Here is a 12,591-nt window from a genome sequence, read left to right as displayed (position 1 = left end):
ATATCTCAAGCATAGTTGCCGAGCATACCACTTCAACATATAAATTTGGTCCCATAATAGTTTCCCTTTTTGAGTCAAGCGATAATCCCTAAAGTATTCACGTTGATCCAACGTGTCTCCCATTACAAAGTTGAATGGGGTTTTCTCAGGATTATCAAAGTAGTACATAATATCTTTCACATAATGAGCATCGAGGGTTTTAGGAGGTTCCCCATCTCCATGAGTAGCAAGTAAACCTATTTTTTTGGTATTTCGTGTTCCATATCCATAACTAAAGATAGAGAACAACTAGGAACAGAAAAAAATTACTTACTGATAAAGCAAACAAGCACACACGAGAATATTCACCCCACGCTATAACTCCCCGGCAACGGCGCCAGAAAAAGGTCTTGATAACCCACAAGTATAGGGGATCAATTGTAGCCTCTTTCGATAAGTAAGAGTATCGAACCCAACGAGGAGCTAAAGGTAGAACAAATATTCCCTCAAGTTCTATCGACCACTGATACAACTCTACGCACGCTTAACGTCCGCTTTACCTAGAACAAGTATGAAACTAGAAGTACTTTGTAGGTGTTTTTGGATAGGTTGGCAAGGTAGTAAAGAGCACGTAAATAAAAATTAGGGGCTGTTTAGATAAAGACACAACTAAATTAGTTTTAGTAAAGAGCTTTTTGTCACGAGAAAGTTATTTGTCCCTAGGCAATCGATAACTAGACCGGTAATCACTATTGCAATTTTATATGAGGGAGAGGCATAAGCTAACATACTTTCTCTACTTGGATCATATGCACTTATGATTGGAACTCTAGCAAGCATCCGCAACTACTAAAGATCATTAAGGTAAAACCCAACCATAGCATTAAAGTATCAAGTCCTCTTTCTTCCCATACGTAAACAACTTACTTACTCGGGTGTATGCTTCTGTCACTCACGCCACCCACCATAGGCAAATCATGAACATATTGCAAACCCTACAGCGGGAATCCCTCATGCTTGCGTGACACGGAGAGCACCATAGGACAGCACCAATAATAAAACATACAACTCAAACCAATCACGATCATCAATTAACCCATAGGACAAAACAGATCTACTCAAACATCATAGGATAGCCATACATCATTGGGAAATAATATATAGCGTTGAGAACCATGTTTAAGTAGAGATTACAGCGGGTAAGAGAGGGGATACACCACTGCATAGAGGGGGGAAGAGTTGGTGATGATGGCGGTGAAGTTGTTGGTGAAGATTGCGGTGATGATGATGGCCCCCGGTGGCACTCCGGCGGCACCGGAAGCGAGGGGGAGAGAGCCCCCCTCCTTCTACTTCTTCCTTGACCTCCTCCCTAGATGGGAGAAGGGTTTCCCCTCTGGTCCTTGGTCTCCATGGCATGGGAGGGGCAAGAGCCCCTTCGAGATTGGATCTGTCTCTCTGTTTCTGCGTTCTCGTATTCTGCCCTTTCGCCGTTTCTTATATATCCGAAGATCCGTAACTGCGATTGGATTGAAACCTTCGCCAAGATTTTTTTTCGAAAATTAGCTTTCTTGCGGCCAAAGAAGAGCAGTAACCGCCTTACGAGGGGCCCACGAGGGTCAGGGGCGCGCCCCCTGCCTCGTGGCCACCTCGGGCACCGTATCGCGTTGATTCTTTCTCCCATATTTCCCAAGTATTCCAAAAATATTCTCCGTCCGTTTTTATTCTGTTTGGATTCCGTTTGATATGGGGTTTCTGCGAAACATAAAACATGCAACAAACAGGTACTGGTACTGGGCACTGGATCAATATGTTAGTCCCAAAAATAGTATTAAAAGTTGCCAAAAGTATATGAAAGTTGTATAATATTGGCATGGAACAATCAAAATTATAGATACGATGGAGACGTATCACAAGTCTGAGGGGAAAACATGCGTACCTCTGGTTAATGGCATCTGGTAACATCCTTGGCTTGCCATGTACTCCGCTCCTGGCGAGCTTACTAACATAGGGGTCCTAAGAACTTTGGTGGGCAACTTATACTTATCCACAAATCCCCTTGAAATGTATGAATGCGATGCACCAGTATTGAAAAGAATGATTGTAGTAAATGACTTAACCAAAAACTTACCGATAACTGCATCTAGCTGCTCTTCAACCTCCTCCACATTCACGTGGTTCACTTGTCCCCTATTGAAAGGGTTGGGCTTCTTCTCAGAGCTTCCATTGCCATTTCCATTCTTTGGTTCATGACACTCATTGGCGTAGCATCTAGTCTTCCCGCACTTGAAACAAGTAATGTGACTTTGGTCCTTCTTGGCGGGTGTGGCTGGGTTAGAGCCGTTCTGGTTGTTGCCTGCTCCATTCCCATTTCCATTCTTGGGGCCACTGTGGTTATACGAACTTCCTCCACTGTGGTTATGGCCTCCATGGTTATGGGTATATCCTCCCGAGTTCGGGGTAAAACGAGGCTTCTGCTGAGCTCCTGAGTTGTACTTCCCTTGTCCATACTTCCTTTTGCGGCTCTCAATCTGCTGCTGCTTCCCTTCAATCATAAGAGCCTTGTCTACCAACTACTGGTAGTTGTTAAAGGTTGCCACCATTAACTGCATACTCATCTCATCATTCAGCCCTTCCATAAACTTCTCCTGCTTCGCGGCATCTGTGGCCACATCATCCGGGGCGTAGCGAGCTAACTTGCTGAACTCATCCACGTACTGCCCCACAGTACGGTTTCCTTGACGTAAGTTGTGAAACTCACGCTTCTTCATGCTCATAGCTCCAGTTGAGACATGTGCAGTGCGGAATGCTTGCTGAAACTGCTCCCAGGTGACATTGGCTATAGGAAAAGTGGCTGTGTAATTCTCCCACCATGAGGCCGCGGGTCCATCCAATTGATGTGCGGCAAAACGCACCTTCTCAGCATCTGTGCAACCTGTGGTGGTCAATTCTCTTCCAATCATGCGTAGCCAGTCATCAGCAACTATTGGCTCGGTGCTACTGGAAAACACCAGTGGCTGCAACCTTAGAAAACGGGCTAAATTGTCAACTAGAGGTGGTGGCGGTGGGTTGTTGTTGTTGTTGTTGCATTGGTTCTGGACTAGTAGCTGCATCAAGGCATTCTGTTGTTGGATCAACTGGGTGAGCTCCGGTGGGAAGGCAAATCCGGGGTCACGTCTCAGAGGCATCTGATGGGTTTAGAGGGGAGAGATTAGAATAGAATGAGGTCTAGTGAAAAAGCACTACCCATATGCACATGAGGCAAACACATTCATATCACACCAAAATCAATTCAAGCAAGGGCATACAATTGATCTAACTAAATACTAAACGGACTCCAAAAATCCCGAAATAAATTTTCCCCGACTTCTAAAATCAAGCCGGACAAGATGAACATTTATTTGGAGCCTAAATGCAATTTTGAAAAACGCATATTTTTCCTAATTCAAATAATAATCAAATAAAATCCAAATAAAATCAAATATTTGTTTTTTAATATTTTTCCTCCAATATTTCATTATTTGTGGAGAAGTCATTTTATCCCCTCTCATATATTTTGATATGAAATATTTTCGGAGAGAAAAAATAATTGAAACAAATGATCCTATTTTCAAATTTTGGGAAAACCCAAAATATGAAAATAACGAAATCCCCAACTCTCTCCGTGGGTCCTCGAGTTGCGTAGAATTTCTAGGATCGCAAAACAAAATGCAATAAAATATGTTATGCATGATGATCTAATATATAACATTCCAAATTGAAAATTTGGGATGTTACAAATCTACCCCCCTTAAGATGAATCTCACCCTCGAGATTCGGGTTGGCTAGAAAATAGGTGAGAGTGGTCCTTCTGTAGATCTTCCTCTCGCTCCCAGGTGGCTTCATCCTCGGTATGGTGACTCCACAGAACTTTGAAAAACTTGATAACCTTGCTGCGGGTGACTCGACTGGCATATTCGAGAATCTTAACTGGTTTCTCCTCGTAGGTCAAATTACTATCCAACTGAATCGCTTCCAGGGGCACTGTATCTTTCAGTGGTATCTTAGCCATCTCCGCGTGGCACTTCTTCAACTGGGATACGTGGAACACATCATGAACTCCCGACAATCCTTCGGGCAATTCCAACTTGTAAGCAACTTCTCCCATACGCTCCGAAACTTTGTATGGTCCTACAAAACGTGGGGCTAACTTTCCCTTAACTCCAAAGCGCTTCACTCCTCGAAGTGGTGATACTCGAGGATAAACTCTGTCTTCGACTTCGTAAACTGACTCCTTGCGTTTAGAATCCGCATAACTCTTTTGCCTGGACTGGGCTACCTTGAGCCTATCGCGACTCAACTTCACCTTCTGTTCAGACTCTTTAATCAAATCAGGTCCAAACAACTGACGGTCTCCAACTTCGTCCCACAACAACGGTGTCCTGCACCTCCTTCCGTACAGAGCTTCGAAAGGGGCCATCTTCAAACTGGATTGGTAGCTATTGTTGTAAGAAAACTCTGCATATGGCAAATTGTCATCCCAACTAGATCCATAATCTAGCGCACAAGCTCTCACCATGTCCTCGAAAATCTGATTGACTCTCTCGGTCTGTCCGTCTGTCTGTGGATGAAAAGCGGTACTGAACTCTAGCCTGGTACCCCAAGTTTCGTGCAACTGATTCCAAAACTTTGAAGTAAACTGGGTTCCTCTATCTGATACAATGGTCCTCGGAACTCCATTACAGACATACGATCCTGATCATGTATATCTTTGCCAACTTAGCACTTGTATAAGTGGTCTTTACTGGGATGAAATGAGCTACCTTCGTCAAACGATCGACCACAACCCATATTGAGTCATAGCCTGAACGAGTCCTGGGCAATCCCGTGATAAAATCCATGCCTAGCTTATCCCACTTCCATTCGGGTATCGGCAATGGTTGTAGCAATCCTGCTGGCTTCTGATGCTCTGCCTTCACTCTCTGACATACATCACAAACTGCTACATACTCCGCAATATCCTTCTTCATTCCGGTCCACCAAAAACTGTCCTTCAAATCCAGATACATCTTGGTATTTCCTGGGTGAATCGAATATGGTGAATCATGGGCCTCTTGCAAAATCAACTTCCTAATCTCCAGATCATTGGGCACATAAACGTGGTCCTCAAACCATAAGGTATCGTGCTCATCCTCACGAAATCCCTTGGCTTTTCCTTTACTCAACCTTTCCTTTATCTCAGGAATCTCCTTGTCTGTCTTCTAAGCTTCTCTGATCTTATCCATCAAAGTAGACTGAATCTCCAATGCTGCTACATAGCCTCTCGGAACTATTTCCAAACATAGTTCGCGAAGATCCTCTGCTAACTCCTTGGGTAACTCTCCAGTCATGAGTGTGTTGACATGGCTCTTGCGGCTCAACGCATCAGCTACTACGTTAGCCTTCCCTGGGTGATAATGCAATCTCATATAATAATCCTTAATGAGCTCCAACCATCTCCTTTGCCTGAGATTCAACTCCTTCTGCATGAAAATGTACTTCAAACTTTTGTGATCCGTGTACACCTCACAATGGTTTCCGATGAGAAAATGTCTCCATGTCTTCAACGCATGCACTACGGCTGCTAGCTCCAAATCATGTGTAGCATAATTCAACTCATGGGGTTTAAGTTGTCGTGAGGCATATGAAACAACTCTTCCCTCCTGCATTAGCACTGCTCCAAGTCCTCGACAAGAAGCGTCGCAATATACTTCATAATCCTTGCGTTGATCTGGCAGAATCAATACTAGCGATGTAACCAAATGTTTCTTCAACTCCTGGAAACTAGCCTCACATTCCTCAGTCCAATTGAATTTGGTGTCTTTCTTCAACAACTCCATCATAGGCTTTGCAATCTTCGAGAAATTCTCAATGAATCTCCGGTAGTATCCTGCGAGTCCAAGAAAACTCCGGATCTCTCCAACTGACGTGGGTGATTCCCAGTTTGTCACAGTGACAACCTTGGTGGGGTCTACTGCTATTCCTTCTCCGGATATAACGTGTCCGAGGAATCCAACTTCCTTCAACCAGAACTCACATTTGCTAAATTTGGCGTATAACTGATGTTCTCTGAGCTTCTCAAGTACCAAACGCAAATGCTCCTTATGCTCTTCTTCATTCTTTGAGTAAACCAAAATATCATCAATGAACACTACGACGAACTTATCCAGAAACTCCATAAACACTTTGTTCATCATGTTCATAAAATAGGCAGGTGCGTTAGTCAGACCGAATGACATAACGGTGTACTCATATAGCCCATACCTTGTGGTAAAAGCTGTCTTGGGTATATCCTGCTCTCAAATCTTCAACTGGTGGTATCCTGATCGCAAATCAATCATGGAAAATACTTTAGCTCCTTGTAGCCGGTCAAACAAATCATTGATCATCGGCAGTGGGTACTTGTTCTTGATGGTTACTTCATTCAAACCACGATAATCAACAACCATCCTTAATGATCCATCTTTCTTCTCCACTAGAAGTACTGGTGATCCCCAAGGTGACGAACTTGGGCAAATATATCCTTTATCCAGTAACTCCTTAATCTGCTTCTTAATTTCCTCCAAATCCTTAGCGGGCATCCTGTACGGTCTCTTAGATATTGGCCCTGTGCATGGCAAAAGCTCAATCAAAAACTCAATGTCTCTATCTGGTGGCATGCCTGGCAATTCCTCCGGAAATACGTCAGGGAAATCCTTTACCACTGGCACTTCCTCCTGTACAACTCCTGATAAGGAATTCACTTGAGTCCTCTTCGGCACATGCCGGGATACATACTTAATCCTTCTTCATTCTGGGGTAGTAAGCAGGATCGTCTTACCGGCGCAATCGATGTTTCCTCCATACATCGATACCCAATCCATTCCCAAAATCACATCCAAACCTTGCGACTCCAAAACTATTAGGTCTGAGGGGAAAACATGCCTACCTATGGCCAATGGCATCTGAAAACATCCTTGGCTTGCCATATACTCTGCTCCTGGCGAGGTTACTAACATAGGTGTCCTAAGAACTTTGGTGGGCAACTTATACTTATCCACAAATCCCCTGGTTCTGAACTAGCACTTGCATCAGGGCATTCTGCTGCTGAATCAACTGAGTGATCTCCGGTGGGAAAACAAATCCGGTGTCGCGTCTCGGAGGCATCTGATGGGTTTTTTTTAGAAAAGATGAGGAAATAGAATAGAATGAGGTCTAGAGGGAAAACACTACCCATATGCACATGAGACAAAACAATCATATCACTCCAATCAATTCAAACAAGGCATACAATCAATCTAACTATCGTTACAAAGTGCTTGGACTATACTATATACATGGTGGAATACTACTACTAATTTGGTGGTCTACTAGAAAAATTGCTCAGTCGAAGACTCCATGATATCTGCTCCGGCTTCATCCTCCCAATCATCCTCACTGGGGTCCGAGTCGGTGTCGTCGATGATGATGTTGTTCTTCGGGCAAGTAGAATCGTCATCTTCTCCTCCTGGTGCTGGGTCTCCCATGAAAACTCCGATCTTCTTTATCAGATCGTCATTCTTCTCCAACAATGTTGCGATTTCCTCCTCATATCCATCGCGTGTAGACTTGAGTTCTTCCTCCAGCTCCGTGATCCTAGTCTTTGCCTTGTTCAGATCTATCATGTCTGCGCACATCTGGTTTTCCTGGCGATGAATGTGCTGGTTTAACTCCTGAATGAAAGCTGCAATAGATCTATCCTTCCTGGTGCTGATCATCTCCCATTGCTCGTCTCGGCGCCCACAAATCTGGTAGATAGTATCCTTCAGATCATTGTGGTACACTTCTCCAATGCGTCCCATGGTAATGTGAGCTGCCATACTCTTTCCTAGACTCCAGGTTGGTGCATCAAAGGAAAACTCTATGGGTTCAGTGACTAGCGTGAACGTCCTTCCTAGAACTTGAACTTGAATCATCCAGCGCTCCTCTTCTGGTAGTGTGGCGTTGTAGGTCCTAGTGAAGCTTGGTATTCTGATGTTCAGGTACCTAGTAACTTCCTTCAAGTGTCGTCCAAAAGGTGTATCCTCATCCGGTTGCGCGAACTTGTTCCTTGCATCCGCCATCCTAAATGAGTGGAAGAAAGGAGAGGAGTCAGAAATGAGAAGAGACTAGTGATCTAGGGCTTTAGCTTAGTGGTCGTGTCCTACAGTCAGCGTGTGCTCTGATACCATCTTTGTAGCGACCAGACCTCAAACAGTCTAGTCTCTATGCATCAGTGTCATCCCTGGATCGGTAATGCTGACATGCACAGTACTTGAAGGATTTATAACAGAGTAGCAATCACACACTTATTACATCGAATAGTCTCAAGAGAGAACATAATACAATAAATATGGCTTAAGGCCATCTAATAACGATAATAGCGGAAGGCTTGGAAGATAAAGTGAGTCCATCAACTCCAACGGCATCACTGAGTATAAGACCACGACCTAAACTTACTCGTCGTCTGAAAAGCCTGCAACATGATACGTTGCAGCCCGAAAACAGGTCAGCACATGGAATATGCTGGCAATGTAACACATAGAGAGTAATGAACAGAATAATGCTATCACTACATGCATATTTGGCTGGTGGAAAGCTCTATGGTTACAGTTTTGCGAGAAGCCAATTTTTCCCTACTGCAAAGGAATATATTTTTATTTAAGTACAAAGTTGGTTGAAAAATATTGATAAGGTAAACCCCCTCTCAATCCCAATTAAAAGTAATCATTAACAACCCAACAAAATTAGTTAAGTATAAGATGATGAGATTCACATGATAATCCAGGAACTAGATACTCAAGATGTCCATAACCGGGGACACGGCTAACCATGATTAGATTGTACATTCTGCAGAGGTTTGTGCACTTTTCCCCACAAGACTCGATCTCCTCCGTTGGATTTCTCGCACTACATGGTGTTTGAGAAACGGATGACCGAGACACAGTCTTTCAGAAGCGTTAGCACCTTACGATGGGTAGACAGTTACACCTACTTTCCCCTACATCTGCTAGTCTACCACTGTAAGAGTTCACACGACTTAATCAACTATGCTAGTGTTAGGGAACGTAGTAATTTCAAAAAATTTCCTATGCACACGCAAGATCATGGTGATGTATAGCAACGAGAGGGGAGAGTGTTGTCCACGTACCCTCGTAGACCGACAGCGGAAGCGTTTATCACAACGCGGTTGATGTAGTCGAACGTCTTCACGATTCGACCGATCAAGTACCGAACGTACGGCACCTCCGAAGTTCTACACACGTTCAGCTCGATGACGTCCCTCGAACTCCGATCCAGCCGAGTGTTGAGGGAGAGTTTCGTCAGCACGACGGCGTGGTGACGATGATGATGTTCCACCGACGCAGGGCTTCGCCTAAGCTTCGCGACGGTATTATCGAGGTGTAATCTGGTGGAGGGGGGCACCGCACACGGCTAAAATATCGTATATCAAGTGTGTTCTTAGGTGCCCCCCTGCCCCCGTATATAAAGGAGCAAGGGGGAGGCCGGCTGCCTATGGGGCGCGCCAAGGAGAGGGGGGGAGTCCTCCTCCTAGTAGGAGTAGGACTCCCCTTTCCTAGTCCTACTAGGAAAAGAAGGGGGGAAGGAAAGAGAGGGAGAGGGAGAGGGAAAGGGGGCTGCGCCCCCCTCTCCTAGTCCAACTAGGACTCCTCTGGGAGGGGGCGCACCACCTCCTGGCTGCTGCCCTCTCTCTCCCCTCAAGGCCCACTAAGGCCCAATACTTCCCCGGGGGGTTCCGGTAACCCTCCGGCACTCCGGTTTAATCCGAAACTTCTCCGGAACACTTCCGGTGTCCGAATATAGTCGTCCAATATATCAATCTTTACGTCTCGACCATTTCGAGACTCCTCGTCATGTCCGTGATCACATCCGGGACTCCGAACAACCTTCGGTACATCAAATCACATAAACTCATAATATAACTGTCATCGTAACTTTAAGCGTGCGGACCCTTTGGGTTCGAGAACAATGTAGACATGACCGAGACACCTCTCCGGTCAATAACCAATAGCGGGACCTGGATGCCCATATTGGCTCCCACATATTCTATGAAGATCTTTATCGGTCAGACCGCATAACAACATACGTTGTTCCCTTTGTCATCGGTATGTTACTTGCCCGAGATTCGATCGTCGGTATCTCGATACCTAGTTCAATCTCGTTACCGGCAAGTCTCTTTACTCAATCCGTAATACATCATCCTGCAACTAACTCATTAGTCACAATGCTTGCAAGGCTTATAGTGATGTGCATTACCGAGTGGGCCCAGAGATACCTCTCCGACAATCGGAGTGACAAATCCTAATCTCGAAATACGCCAACCCAACAAGTACCTTTGGAGACACCTGTAGAGCACCTTTATAATCACCCAGTTACGTTGTGACGTTTGGTAGCACACAAAGTGTTCCTCCGGTAAACGGGAGTTGCATAATCTCATAGTCATAGGAACATGTATAAGTCATGAAGAAAGCAATAGCAACATACTGAACGATCGGGTGCTAAGCTAACGTAATGGGTCATGTCAATCACGTCATTCTCCTAATGAGGTGATCCCGTTAATCAAATAACAACTCATGTCTATGGCTAGGAAACATAACCATCTTTGATTGTCTATGTATTCACACATGTATTATGTTACCGGTTAATACAATTCTAGCATGAATAATAAACATTTATCATGATACAAGGAAATATATAATACTTTATTATTGCCTCTAGGGCATATTTCCTTCAGTCTCCCACTTGCACTAGAGTCAATAATCTAGATTACATAGTAATGATTCTTACACCCATGGAGTCTTGGTGCTGATCATGTTTTGCTCGTGGAAGAGGCTTAGTCAACGGATCTGCAACATTCAGATCCGTATGTATCTTGCAAGTTTCTATGTCTCCCACCTGGACTAAATCCCGGATGGAATTGAAGCGTCTTCTGATGTGCTTGGTTCTTTTGTGAAATCTGGATTCCTTTGCTAAGGCAATTGCACCAGTATTATCACAAAAGATTTTCATTGGTCCCGATGTACTAGGTATGACACCTAGATTGGTTATGAACTCCTTCATCCAAACTCCTTCATTCGCTGCTTCCGAAGCAGCTATGTATTCCGCTTCACACGTAGATCCCGCCACGACACTTTGCTTGGAACTGCACCAACTGACAGCTCCACCGTTCAATGTAAATACGTATCCGGTTTGCGATTTCGAATCGTCCGGATCAGTGTCAAAGCTTGCATCAACGTAACCATTTACGATGAGCTCTTTGTCACCTCCATATACGAGAAACATATCCTTAGTCCTTTTCAGGTATTTCAAGATGTTCTTGACCGCTGTCCAGTGATCCACTCCTGGATTACTTTGGTACCTCCCTGCTAAACTTATAGCCAGGGACACATTAGGTCTGGTACACAGCATTGCATACATGATAGAGCCTATGGCTGAAGCATAGGGAACATCTTTCATCTTCTCTCTATCTTCTGCAGTGGTCGGGCATTGAGTCTTACTCAATCTCACACCTTGTAGTACAGGCAAGAACCCTTTCTTTGCTTGATCCATTTTGAACTTCTTCAAAACTTTGTCAAGGTATGTGCTTTGTGAAAGTCCAATTAAGCGCCTTGATCTATCTCTATAGATCTTAATGCCTAATATATATGCAGCTTCACCGAGGTCTTTCATTGAAAAACTCTTATTCAAGTATCCCTTTATGCTATCCAGAAACTCAATATCATTTCCAATCAGTAATATGTCATCCACATATAATATCAGAAATGCTATCGAGCTCCCACTCACTTTCTTGTAAATACAGGCTTCTCCAAAAGTCTGTATAAAACCAAATGCTTTGATCACACTATCAAAGCGTTTATTCCAACTCCGAGAGGCTTGAAGATCCATTTATTTTCAATGGCTTGCCAACCATTGGGCAAGTCAACCAAAGTCCATACTTTGTTCTCATACATGGATCCTATCTCGGATTTCATGGCTTCAAGCCATTTTGCGGAATCTGGGCTCACCATCGCTTCTTCATAGTTCGTAGGTTCGCCATGGTCTAGTAACATGACCTCTAGAACAGGATTACCGTACCACTCTGGTGCGGATCTTGATCTAGTTGACCTACGAGGTTCAGTAATAACTTGATCTGAAGTTTCATGATCATTATCATTAACTTCCTCACTACTTGGTGTAGGTGTCGCAGAAACAGATCTCTGCGATGATCTACTTTCCAATAAGGGAGCAGGTACGGTTACCTCATCAAGTTCTACTTTCCTCCCACTCGCATCTTTCGAGAGAAACTCCTTCTCTAGAAAGGATCCATTTCTAGCAACAAATATCTTGCCTTCGGATCTGTGATAGAAGGTGTACCCAACGGTCTCCTTTGGGTATCCTATGAAGACACATTTCTCCGATTTAGGTTCGAGCTTATCAGGTTGAAGTTTCTTCACATAAGCATCGCAACCCCAAACTTTAAGATACGACAACTTTGGTTTCTTGCCAAACCATAGTTCATAAGGCGTCGTCTCAACGGATTTCGATGGTGTCCTATTTAGAGTGAATGCAGCCGTCTCTAAAGCATAACCCCAAAACGAT

The sequence above is a fragment of the Aegilops tauschii genome, chromosome 7, assembly GCF_002575655.3.
Source record: "Aegilops tauschii subsp. strangulata cultivar AL8/78 chromosome 7, Aet v6.0, whole genome shotgun sequence".
NCBI lineage: Eukaryota > Viridiplantae > Streptophyta > Magnoliopsida > Poales > Poaceae > Aegilops > Aegilops tauschii.
Note: the sequence above shows the minus strand (reverse complement) of the source record.